The sequence below is a fragment of the Rhinatrema bivittatum genome, chromosome 2 (genome assembly GCF_901001135.1).
Source record: "Rhinatrema bivittatum chromosome 2, aRhiBiv1.1, whole genome shotgun sequence".
NCBI classification, from domain to species: domain Eukaryota; kingdom Metazoa; phylum Chordata; class Amphibia; order Gymnophiona; family Rhinatrematidae; genus Rhinatrema; species Rhinatrema bivittatum.
In genome coordinates this window covers 81,155,546-81,169,100 of record NC_042616.1, presented here as the reverse complement: position 1 = coordinate 81,169,100, position 13,555 = coordinate 81,155,546, and the positions used below count along the sequence as shown (strand labels likewise).

The 13,555-nt window shown below is 51.7% G+C and overlaps 1 protein-coding gene across 1 annotated transcript in view; it reads right to left on the bottom strand.

The window, feature by feature from the left end:
• The window catches only part of DLEC1 (DLEC1 cilia and flagella associated protein), a 778,557-nt gene that overhangs the window by 419,605 nt on the left and 345,397 nt on the right, over positions 1 to 13,555 (bottom strand). The window lies entirely within an intron of this gene.

The following is a 13,555-nucleotide window of genomic DNA, read 5'->3' as shown; positions in this document are numbered from 1 at the left end:
CGGGGTAATGGAGAGGCGCCCCATTTGTTATCCAGTTTCTCGAGGGCGCTGCCGAACAGGAGGGATCCCTTAAAGGGCATTCTTGTAAGGCGCATCTTGGAGGAGGAGTCGGCCGACCAATTTCGTAGCCAGAGCTGTCTCCTGGCTGCCACTGAGGATGACACTCCCTTGGCTGCCGTACGGACTAGGTCGGAGGCAGCGTCAGTGAGGAACGAGAGAGCTGATTCCATTTCTTCTCCTGGGGTGTTGTTCCTGGCTTGTGATAAACAGGAACGCGTCACCACGGTGCAGCAGGTCGCGATTCGTAGGGACATGGCTGCCACCTCAAAGGCTTGTTTCCGAATGGCGTCCAGGCGCCGGTCATGTGCATCCTTGAGGGCCGCCCCTCCCTCCACTGGAATGGTGGTGTGCTTCACAATTGCGCAAACTATGGCGTCTACCTTGGGGCATGCCAGCAGCTCCTTGGTTGCCGGGTCCAGGGGGTATATGCTAGACAAGGCCCGACTCCCTTTGAATGAGGCCTCCGGCGCATTCCACTCCAGATCGATTAGCTGCTGGGCTGCTTGTAGGAGGGGAAAATGGTGAGCCGTTTGACGAAGGCCCTCTAGCAGGGGGTTCATTCTAGGTTCCCCTGGGGTGCCTTGGCCCGGGATAGCCAGCTCCGACAGGCATTGAGAGACCAGGTCTGGGAGATCCTCCTTAAGAAAGAAGCGTCTCATGGTTCGATACGGCTCTATCCCCGAGGGCAGTTCTCCCTCCTTGGGGAGCTCGCCCTCTTCCTCAGAGCAATCTGAATCCCCATAAGTGAGGCTTCCGGGTGGCGGGTGGCCGTGCCTAGGTCTTGAGGGTCCAGGGGCAGGGTCATCCGGTACGTATGGGTCCGTTCGGCGATCAGACTTCATCTTGACAAAGGCGTGAATCCCCTTGAATAATTCCACCCAGGAGAGCGAAGCAGGTTCTAGCCTTAGGGGCACCAGGTCTCTAGGGTTCCCCGGCTGTTCACCTCGGCCTGCTAGGTCCGGAGTGTTCCCTGAGGAACTGGCAATTAATCTGGGATGGGACCGGCCCTGGCCTGGAACTCCCAGGGCCTCCTCACATTGGGCACATAGGGAGTCTGCTTCCTCGCTCTGTGTGGCTCTGAGGTGGCATGCTGAGCAGAGGCCTAGAGCTCTTATGCCTGATTCTGGAGGTGCCGGCTCTGTGGACGCATGGGCTCTCATACGCTCCATCGCGTCTGTTATCTCTATGCGCCGGTGCGCTCCCAGCCGAAAGTATGCGTCTTGTAATATGTGTGAAAGATGTGCGCCTATCAACGTGCGCCTATCAACGTGCGCCTATCAATGTGCGCCTATCAATGTGCGCCTAATTACTTTCGGGCGCCTAACATACGCGCCAGTTGCCTGTGCGCTTAGTCTGGTCTGAACGCTAGATCGAGGCGGCGAACCAGGGCAGATGGCGACGGCGAGCAGGCAGGCAAAATGGCGACCTCCTTGGCGGGCTTCCATGTAGGCAGACCACGCTAATCCTCGCTCTTCGGAGACCAGCAAAAGTAAAGATGTACGCCTTACCTGATCTTCCCGGCTGCGACCCGGGCGGTCTCCGGCTGCGGGGGGAGAGGGTGATTACAGACACCGCCGCGCTCGAGGAAGTGCACCCGCTGCCTCTAAGCTGCGCCCGAACTCGTCTCGCTCGGGGGCCAAGTCCTCACCGCGAACGGATCGGGACCGGGGCTGCCTCTATGCCGCGCCCGAGCCCTTCTCACTCGGGGGTTAGGTCCCTGCCGTGATTCGGCTACCGGACCGAGGCTCTTACCTCCAAGGGACCACGGAAATCACCTCGGGAAACTCAACTGGGGGAGGGACCCGTGGGTATCACCGCAGGAGTGCGGGGCTCGTCTTCAGGTAGGATTCTTCTATGAATTTAGTCGTTAGAATTTGGAAAAACGCTCAGCGAGCGTGAGGTAGCTCCAAACTGCTTTGGAAACGGAAATTACTGAGCTTCTGCACTTCCTGCAGGGGTATATGTACTACATGCTGACGTCAGATCCGTCTCCAACTGCGAGCACACTATACCCATTAGTTCTGAGTCCATCTGCTACACGCTAGGAAAATAAGCATTGTCAAGCTAAGTGTAAAACATTGATAAGACAGGCGAAGAGAGAATTTGAAAAGAAATTGGCCATAGAGGCAAAAGCTCATAATAAAAACATTTTAAAATATATCCAAAGCAAGAAACCTGTGAGGGAGTCGGTTGGACCATTAGATGACAGAGGGGTTAAAGGGGCTCTTAGGGAAGATAAGACCATTGCAGAAAGACTAAATGAATTCTTTGCCTCCATGTTTACTAATGAGGATGTTGGGGAGATACCAGTTCCGGAGATGGTTTTCAGGGGTGATGAGTCAGACGAACTGAACAAAATCCTGTGAACCTGGAAGATGTAGTAGGCCAGATTGACAAACTAAAGAGTAGCAAATCACCTGGACCGGCTGGTATGCATCCTAGGGTTCTGAAGGAACTCAAAAATGAAATTTCTGATCTATTAGTTAAAATTTGTAACCTATCATTAAAAACATCCATTGTACCTGAAGACTGGAGGGTGGCCAGTGTAACCCCAATATTTTAAAAGGCTCCAGGGGCAATCCGGGTAACTATAGACCAGTGAGCCTGACTTCAATGCCGGGAAAAATAGTGGAAACTATTCTCAAGAACAAAATTGTAAAGCATATAGAAAGACATGATTTAATGGAACATAGTCAAAATGGATTTACCCAAGGGAAGTCTTGCGTAACAAATCTGCTTCATTTTTTTGAAGGGGTTAATAAACATGTGGATAAAGGTGAACCGGTAGATGTAGTGTATTTGGATTTTCAGAAGGCGTTTGACAAAGTCCCTCATGAGAGGCTTCTACGAAAACTAAAAAGTCATGGGATAGGAGGCGATGTCCTTTCGTGGATTACAAGCTGGTTAAAAGACAGGAAACAGAGAGTAGGATTAAATGGTCAATTTTCTCAGTGGAAAAGGGTAAACAGTGGAGTGCCTCAGGGATCTGTACTTGGACCGGTGCTTTTCAATATATATATAAATGATCTGGAAAGGAATACGACGAGTGAGGTTATCAAATTTGCAGATGATACAAAATTATTCAGAGTAGTAAAATCACAAGCAGACTGTGATACATTGCAGGAGGACCTTGCAAGACTTGAAGATTGGGCACCCAAATGGCAGATGAAATTTAATGTGGACAAGTGCAAGGTGTTGCATATAGGGAAAAATAACTGTTGCTGTAGTTACACGATGTTAGGTTCCATATTAGGAGCTACCACCCAGGAAAAAGATCTAGGCATCATAGTGGATAATACTTTTAAATCGTCAGCTCAGTGTGCTGCAGCGGTCAAAAAAGCAAATAGAATGTTAGGAATTATTAGGAAGGGAATGGTTAATAGAACGGAAAATGTCATAATACCTCTATATCGCTCCATGGTGAGACCACATCTTGAATACTGTGTACAATTCTGGTCGCCGCATCTCAAAAAAGATATAGTTGCGATGGAGAAGGTACAGAGAAGGGCAACCAAAATGATAAAAGGGATGGAACAGCTTCCCTATAAGGAAAGGCTGAAGAGGTTAGGGCTGTTCAGCTTGGAGAAGAGACGGCTGAGGGGGGATATGATAGAGGTCTTTAAGATCATGAGAGGTCTTGAACGAGTAGATGTGACTCGGTTATTTTCACTTTCGAATAATAGAAGGACTAGGGGGCATTCCATGAAGTTAGCAAGTAGCACATTTAAGACTAATCGGAGAAAATTCTTTTTCACTCAACGCACAATAAAGCTCTGGAATTTGTTGCCAGAGGATGTGGTTAGTGCAGTTAGTGTAGCTGGGTTCAAAAAAGGTTTGGATAAGTTCTTGGAGGAGAAGTCCATTAATGGCTATTAATTAATTTTACCAGTAGCATGGGATCTTCTTAGTGTTTGGGTAATTGCCAGGTTCTTGTGGCCTGGTTTTGGCCTCTGTTGGAAACAGGATGCTGGGCTTGATGGACCCTTGGTCTGACCCAGCATGGCAATTTCTTTTGTTCTTATGTTCTTATGATGCGGTGATAATTTTGGCAGCAATAGCTTAGCTATAGCGTTCTGTTCCTGAACTCTGCATATTCTGCCTACTCACTATCTCAGTTTCTCTACAGCTCAGCCTTCCTGGGATCGCTGTTCCAGTGCCTGAGGGACTACAGCCCAGCTGGGCTTCTCCAGCTCACTACTGCCACCTCCACCACCGTTGTTCCCTCTCAGGATCTTCCCCTGTGGGCGTGGTCATCTGCCACCGGCCCACGGTCCACCCACAACTATCACAAATAATAACAACTACATCTACTTGTTCACCTTCATCCACATGTTTATTAACCCCTTCAAAAAATGAAGCAGATTTGTTAGGCAAGACTTCCCATTAGTAAATCCATGTTGACTGAGTTCCATTAAACCATGTCTTTCTATATGCTCTCCAATTTTGATCTTTAGAATAGTTTCCACTATTTTTCCTGGCACTGAAGTCAGGCTCACTGGTCTATAGTTTCCAGTATCGCCCCTGGAGCCCTTTTTAAATATTGGGGTTACATCGGCAACTCTCCAGTCTTCAGGTAGAATAGATGATTTTACTGATAGGTTACACATTTTAACTAATAGATCAGAAATTTCATTTTTTAGTTTCTTCAGTACCCTAGGATGCATACCATCCAGTCCAGGTGATTTGCTATTCTATAGTTTGTCAATCTGGCCTACTACATCTTCTAGGTTCACAGTGATTTGTTCAGTTAGTCTGACTCATCACCCTTGAAAACCATCTCAGAACTGGTATCTCCCCAACATCCTCATTAGTAAACACAGAAACAAAGAATTCATTTAGTCTTTCCACAATGGCCCCATCTTCCCCAAGAGCCCCTTCAACCCCTCCGTCATCTAACGGTCCAATCGACACCCTCACAGGTTCCCTGCTTCGGATATACTCAAAAAAGCTTCTACCATGAGTCTTTGCCTCTACAGCCAACTTCAGTTCAAATTCTCTCTTCGCCTGTCTTATCAATGTTTTACACTTATACTTAACTTGAACCTCATCTAGGCGGTGACCGGAAGCCCAGGCCCCCGCTGACCTGCACAGCCTTGGTGAGGCCAACCATGCAAGGTTGGTCTCTGAGTGGTCCTCTGACCACTCCAAGCCCTTTCAGACCTGCCGTTGGGTAACGGCAGAGGCGGAAGGCCAGACAGGAGACAAGGGTGGACGAAGACTCTGTAACATGAAGACTCAAATAAGAAACTTGGAACTCAGATGAGGAACATGGAACTCAGATGAGGAACTTGGAACGTGGAGACTCAGATGAGGAATTTGGAAGAACTCTGAACACTAGGAAGACTCAGTACTTGATCTTGAATCCTCGTCTAAGTTGAGGCTGCGACACAGCGTGCCCTACACAGCCCACCCATGGAGTTGGTTGCAGACCACGCTGGATGCGGGGCAGACTCCAGACGAGACGTGAAGCACGTGCGAGGATCATGTCTCAGATTCTGTAGAGGCCCTCACCGGGGCGCGCTCTACACAGCCACCTGTGGCTGGTCGCGGACCACGCTGAAGCGGCACAGGTTCCAGCAGCGTCTAACACGTGGACGAAGCAGACACAAAGGAATCCGAGGGTTGGGACAAGATTCAGGATACAGGACCAAAATGGGACTTGACTTCAGGCAAGGATGACCCTCCGGAGGCTTGTGCTGCAGACGAGAAGACAGGTCTTATGCCACGAGGTGCCCTACACAGCCCACTTGTGGGGTTGGTTTCGGACCACGACATGGCATGCCAGGAAGGGTGGCAACGAGGAAGCAGAGGTACCCGACATCAAGGCTGGATCACGGAACATCAGCGACACCAGGACTGGATCACAGATATCAGGACTGGAACATGGAACATCAGGAGACACCAGGAACAAGGCAACGAGGGATCCCACGAAGAACAAGGAAATGCCAGCAGGAGCGAAGACGAGAAGTCCTAGGGAGGACTAACCCCTTGCCAAGGCAAGGCTAGAATGCAAGTAGAGCCCTTTTATAGGGCTGTAGATGAGGAAACGCCCTGGGAGGAGTTCAAGTGGGCCCGGGGAATATCCAGCTGCGGGCCCTTTAAATCACTGAGAGAGGCGCAGCCCCACACCTAGGAAACAGGAAGAGGTGCAGGACCTTGGACAGCAGTGTCCTCGCCGCTGAGACACTGGAGCAGAAGGGCTGAGGAAAAGGCCCCGACTTGAGGGAGGTGGCTTCCGTGCCACACACGGTGAACAGAAGACGGCTCCACACCACAGACAAGGCCAGGGACTGCGGCCTCCGGGCCGCAATGGGCAAAACAGCAATAGCTCCCTGCCACCACGCACAGGAGACATCAGCAACCTCTGGGCCGCAAAGGTAAGCGCCTGCTTGCTGCTAGGCCCGCGAGCAGGAGCACAACACAGATTCCACAGCTTAAATCTGCTAGTTGATAGTTTCATGCAGTGTCCCCTGTTTTAGCATAATTTGAAAGGATAAATAGCCATCCATTATTTACCCATTTTGCTAAGCTCATGATTTTACAAACATCTATCATGTCCCCTCTCAGCTGCCTCTACTCCAAGCTGAAGAACTATAACTTGTGTGGTCTTTCATCATAGGTGAGTGTTCCATTCCCTTTATCATTTTTGTCTCCCTCTGCATTTTTTGTAGTTCCTCTATCAGGGGTGGACAACTATGGTCTGCAAGAAACACAAATAGACCAGGTTTTCAGGATATCCACAATGACTATGCATGAGATAGATTTTTATGCATGGCCTCAATTGTGAATATCCTGAAAACGTGGCCTGTTTGTGGCTCTTGAGGACTGGAGTTGGCCACCCCTGCTCTATGACCTTTTTCACATGGGGCTACCAGAACAGCACACAATACTCAAGGGTACGGTCATACCATGGATTGATACAGAAGCATTATGATATTTTCTGTTTTATTGTCTGTTCATTTTCAGATCATTCCTAATGTTGGGATTACTACCTGATAATCCCCTTTTCCTTAGTGTAGACAGATGGACTCAGAACAAATGGGATAGCATCCGCGTGCTAGCAGTTGGAGACGGATCTGACGTCAGCACGGGGGTGTATATATCCCCACAGGAAGCGTAGCTATTCAGTAATCTTCCTTGCAAAAGCTGTTATAGATGTGTGTACTGACGCTCAGTTAAAAAGTGAAACAGGATTCCCCTGACCGATTGATAGTAGCTGGAGACCACCAGCATTCCCAACCGGAAGGCGTGGACACCTGGTAGAGTGTACGCTCTTATGGAAACAGATGACATGGCTTACCTTGAATCGGTGATACCCATGTACGCAGGCAGCTGGGCGGGATGCTGAGTCCATCTGTCTACACTAAGGAAAAGGGGATTATCAGGTAGTAATCCCAACATTTCCTGGCGTGTAGCCAGATGGACTCAGAACAAATGGGATGTACAAAAGCTTTACTCCCAGCCTGGGCGGGAGGCTGCCTGAGGCCCATGTAGTACTGCCCTCGCAAATGCCGAATCCTCCCTGGCCTGGACATCCAGACGATAAAACCTGGAGAAGGTATGGAGGGAGGACCATGTCGCCGCTTTACAGATTTCCGCAGGCGATAGCAACCTGGATTCCGCCCAAGATGCTGCTTGTGCTCTGGTAGAATGAGCCTTGACTTGTAGAGGCGGAGACTTCCCAGCCTCTACATACGCTACTCGGACAACTTCTTTAATCCAGCGGGCGATGGTGGGCCGCGAGGCCGCTTCACCTAGCTTCTTCCCGCTGTACAGGACGAACAGATGGTCCGTCTTTCATAGGTCTTGTGTAAGTTCCAAATATCTGGGCAGCAATCTGCCAAAGTCGAGATGGCGTAACAAACGCCCTTCTTCAGATTTCTTCAGACCCGCCGTGGTAGGCAAGGATATGGTTTGATTAAGATGAAACTGGGAAACCACTTTAGGTAGAAAGGAGGGAACTGTACGAAGATGGATAGCCTCTGGAGTGATTCTGAGAAAGGGATCACGGCAGGACAATGCTTGTAGTTCTGAGATGCGGCGGGCTAAACATACAGCCAGCAAGAATACCATCTTCAAAGTGAGGGAACGAAGAGACAGACCCCGAAGGGGTCTGAAGGTGGATCCCGCGAGGAAATCCAAAACAAGGTTGAGGTTCCATAACGGTACAGGCCACTTCAGTGGCAGACGAATTTGCTTCACTCCCTGAAGGAAGCGAGAAACATCCTGGTGCTTGGCGATGGTCTTGCCATCCCTCCTGGGACCATAGCAAGACAGCGCAGCCACCTGAACCTTGATGGAGCTGAGGGAGAGACCCTTCTGAAGGCCATCCTGCAAGAAATCCAATACAATAGGGATTGTGGTTGCATGTGGATTGGTGCCGTGAGTGTCGCACCATGCTTCAAATACTCTCCAGATCCGGATGTATGTGAGGGATGTGGAAAACTTGCGAGCTCGGAGGAGGGTATCAATCACGGGCTCCGAGTAACCCCTCTTCTTCAATCTAGCCCTCTCAAGGGCCATACCATAAGAGAGAATTGAGCCGGATCCTCGTGAAGAATGGGACCTTGATGTAGAAGGTCCCGGAGAGGAGGCAGGGGAAGGGGCTCCCCTGCCAGTAGTCTTCTCATTTCCGCGTACCGGGGTCGTCTTGGCCAGTCTGGCGCCACTAGCAGGACTAGGCCCCGGTGTCTCTGAATCTTGAGAATGACAGCGCCTAGCAGAGGCCACGGAGGAAAGGCGTACAGTAGAGTCCCTGGAGGCCATGGCTGAACTAGGGCGTCGATTCCGTGTGAGCACGGGTCGCACTTGCGGCTGAAGTATCTGGGTACTTGAGCATTGGACTTGTCTGCCAGTAAATCCATGTCCAGAAACCCCCAATGATCCACAATCATCTGGAAGGCCGTGGGTGAGAGCTGCCACTCTCCCGGATTTAGGCTTTCCCTGCTGAGGAAGTCTGCTGTGGTATTGTCCTTCCCGGCAATATGGACGGCGGAGATGTCCTGAAGATTCACCTCTGCCCAAGTCATCAGAGGGGCGATCTCCCGAGATACCTGTCGGCTTCTGGTTCCGCCCTGACGGTTGATGTATGCCACCGTGGTGGTGTTGTTGGACATCACTCTGACTGCTCTGTTCTGCAGTCTGTCGGCAAATTGAAGGCATGCCAATCGGACAGCCCGGGCCTCTAGACGGTTGATGTTCCACGCCGACTCTTCTCTGCTCCACTGCCCTTGTGCGGTGAGTTCTTCGCAGTGTGCGCCCCAGCTACTCAGGCTGGCATCTGTGGTGAGCAAGATCCACGTGGGTGAGGACATCTTCGATCCCCTGCTCATGTGGTTGGACTGCAACCACCACCGTAACTGGGTCCGCACTCGGGCTGGTAGAGGAAAGTGCGTGGAGTAGGTCTGTAGACGGGGGCTCCAGCGAGAGAGCAGGGCGTGTTGTAGAGGTCTCATATGGGCCCTCGCCCAGGGCACCACTTCCAGGGTGGATGCCATGGGACCAAGAACCTGCAGATAATCCCAGGCGGTGGGTCGACTGGCTCCCATCAAATACTGGATACGCTGCTGAAGTTTCTACGTTCTCTTCGTGGTGAGACTGACTGTGTCTGCCCGGGTGTCGAACTGTACTCCCAGGTATTCCAGTGACTGGGAAGGCTGTAGGCAGCTCTTGCCGAGGTTGATAACCCAGCCCAGGCTTTCCAGAAGGGCTATCACTCTGTCGGTGGTCCGAAGGCTCTCCTCTCGAGACTTTGCCCTGATCAGCCAGTCGTCTAGGTAGGGATGGACCAGAATTCCTTCCCGCCTGAGCGCCGCCGCTACTACTACTACCACCTTGGTGAATGTCCGTGGCGATGTTGCTAACCCAAAGGGCAGAGCCCGAAACTGGAAGTGGCGGCCTAGAACCTTGAAGCGTAGGTAGCGCTGATGATCCGGATGGATCGGGATATGCAGGTATGCCTCTGACAGGTCTAATGCCATGAGGAATTCTCCTGGCTGTACTGCGGCCTTGACGGAGCGTAGAGTTTCCATGCGAAACATCGGGACCCGTAAGTATCGATTGACCGACTTGAGGTCCAGGACAGGCCGAAAGGTACCCCCTTTCTTGGGTACCATGAAATAGATGGAATAATGGCCAGAATTCACTTCCCAGGCACGTACTGGGGTGATGGCTTTCAAGGACAGGAGCCTCGCCAGGGTAGCTTCCAATGCTGCCTTCTTGTGTATGGGACACGAAGATTCCACAAACTTGTCCGGAGGGAGATGATGAAAGTCCAGATAATATCCCTCCCGGATAACGGCGAGAACCCACTGGTCCGATGTAATCTCGACCCATCTGGGGTAGAAGAGGGTCAACCTGCCCCCTATGGCTCCGTCCCCCAGATGAATCGGCGGATTCTCATTGGGAGGCGCGGCCGGGACCCGAGCCCGGGCCCGCTCCCCTCTTGCGCTGCTTGGTCCAAAAGGACTGATTCCTGGCCGGAGGACGTGGTGCTTGGTAGCGACCCCTGTAAGGAACGAAACGCTGGGAACTCCTGCTCCTGGAGGGCCTTGGAAAGGCGCGCTGGCCCCTTCGGAACCGATCTTCCGGCAATCTGGGCCCTGGAGAGGCGCCCCATGTACTGGCCAGTTTATCAAGGTCGCTGCCAAAAGAAAAGAGCCCTTGAAGGGCAATCTGGTGAGGCGGGTTTTAGAAGGCGCATTAGCCAGCCATCTTCGGATCCAGAGCTGCCTCCTGGCAGCTACGGAGGATGAAATCCCTTTAGCCGTTGTCCGGACCAGGTCAGATGCCGCATCTGTAAGGAACGAAAGAGCGGATTCCATGTCTGCCGCTGGAGCGTTGTTTCTAACCTGTGACAAACAGGCACGCGTCACCACCGTGCAGCAGGTGGCGATCCGTAAAGATAAAGCTGCCACCTCAAAGGCCTGACGCAGAATGGCGTCCAGTCGCCGATCATGCGGCTCCCTGAGGGCCGTCCCCCCTTCAACTGGAATGGTAGTGCGCTTGACCACAGCGCTAATCAAGGCGTCCACCTGAGGGCACGCCAGCAGATCCTGGAAAGCCGGTGCCAATGGGTACATGCTCTTCAGAGCCCGACCCCCTTTGAAGGCAGCCGCTGGAGCCGCCCATTCTAAATCGATCAGTTGTTGCGCCGCCTGTAAGAATGGAAAATGGCGGGCCTTAGGACGAAGACCTTCCAGCAGGGGGTTCTGCGCAGAAGGTACCGAAGCGCTGGGACCTGTAATATCCAATTCTGCCAGACACTGAGACACCAGGTCGGAGAGATCCTCCTTAGGGAAGAACCGCCTCATGGTCCGATATGGCTCAGTCCCTGGAGGGAAGTCCCCCTCGTCCGGGAGTTCGGACTCGTCCTGTGAGACCTCCTGGTCTGACTGATCCGGGCTATCCATCGGTGGGAAGTCCCGCTCGCGATAAGGTTGTGATGGTCCAGGAACCGGATCTGCAGGAGCTGCTACCGCAGCAGCCGCCGCAGGCGCAGCCACCGCAGGAACTACAGGAACAGCAGGAACCGCAGGGCCTGGATGGGCAGCCGTTTGCATCTGTACAAAAGCATGAATTCCCTTAAAGAGATCCACCCAGGAAATGGAAGCAGCCTCTAATCGCCGGGGTACAAGCTCCCCCGGGATGCCTGATTGGTCGAGACTGCCCCCTAACTCCGGGGTAGCCCCTGGGGAACTGTCCACAAATCGTGGTTGAGACAGGTCCTGGCCCGAGGGTCGCACAGCCCCCTCACATTGGGCACACAGAGAATCTGGCTCATCCCTGCGCGTGGCCCTAAGGTGGCATGCTGAGCAGAGGCCAAGGGCTGCAATGCCTGAAGCAGGCGGCGCCGTCGCTGAAGACTCTGCAGCGTTCTGATCCATTGAACAATAGGCGCTCAATAATAATATGCGGCAGCAATAGGCGCTTAATACAACAGGCGCTCAATAATAATATGCGGCAGCAATAGGCGCTTAATACAACAGGCGCTCAAGAATAATATGCGGCAGCAATAGGCGCTTAATACAACAGGCGCTCAATAATAATATGCGGCAGCAATAGGCGCTTAATACAACAGGCGCTCAATAACAATATGCGGCAGCACTAGGCGCTTAATGCAACAGGCGCTCAATAACAATACGCAGCAGCAATAGGTGCTTAATACAACAGGCGCTCAAGAATAATATGCGGCAGCAATAGGCGCTTAATACAACAGGCGCTCAATAATAATATGCGGCAGCAATAGGCGCTTAATACAACAGGCGCTCAAGAATAATATGCGGCAGCACTAGGCGCTTAATACAACAGGCGCTCAACAGGAATATGCGGCAGCAATATGCTCTCAATTGGCATTCAATAAGCTTGCAGTAATAAGCGGGCAGCAATATGCTCTCAATTGGCATTCAAGAAGCTTTCAGTAATAAGCGGGCAGCAATATGCTCTCAATAGGCAATCAATAAGCTTTCAGTAATAAGCGGGCAGCAATATGCTCTCAATAGGCATTCAATAAGCTTTCAGTAATAAGCGGAAACAAAGCCAAGGAGGAAGAAAGCCGCGCCTATTACGGGCGCGGACTACCTGAGCAAGGCCCCACAAGGGCGTCCTCCACGGCGTGCCACGCCGCCGATCCTCTGCGCTTCGGAGACCCGTAGGAAGAGACGTACTCCTTACCAGCTTCGGCGCTTCCCAGCTGGAACACAGGCGGTCTCCGGCTGCGGGGGAAGGGATCACCTCACCACCGCAATTGAGGAAATGCACCCGCTACCTCGTCCACGCCGGGACCAAGGGCCTCGTATACCGTCCGGGGACTGCGTCACTGCCGCGCTTCGGCAGGACCGAGGACTTTCCCACCGGGGGAGCACGGCAATCACCCCGGGAGCTCGCTGCGGGAGGAACCCTTGGGTATCTACCACAGGAGCGCGGGGCTCTAAGTCGAATAGACAGGCAAAACAAAGTAGAATCTAGAATGATAAGAAAAGAGAAAAATTAAAGTAGTCTTGGAAAGCACGCTCAACTAGCGTGCAGGCACTCCAAACTGCTTTGGAGACGGAAATTACTGAATAGCTACGCTTCCTGTGGGGATATAAACGCCCCCGTGCTGACGTCAGATCCGTCTCCAACTGCTAGCACGCGGATACTATCCCATTTGTTCTGAGTCCATCTGGCTACACGCCAGGAAATGTTCCATTTGCTATTTGACGATCACTGCATACTAAGCCAAGAATTTCAATGTATTGTCCACAAAGACTCCAAGGTCCTTTTCCTGGGTGCTGACTCCCTGCACATATCCCAATATTATGTACTTGTAGTTGGGAATATTTTCCATATTTGCATCACTATGCATCTGCCATTCAGATGAACAGTCTCTTAGTTTTGCAAGATCCTTCTGCAAGTCCTCACAATCCGCTGCTATTTTAAGAACTTTGAATAATTTTGTGTCATCTGCAAACTTGATCTCCTCACTCGCATTGCTTTTTCGGGATCATTTAAGAAT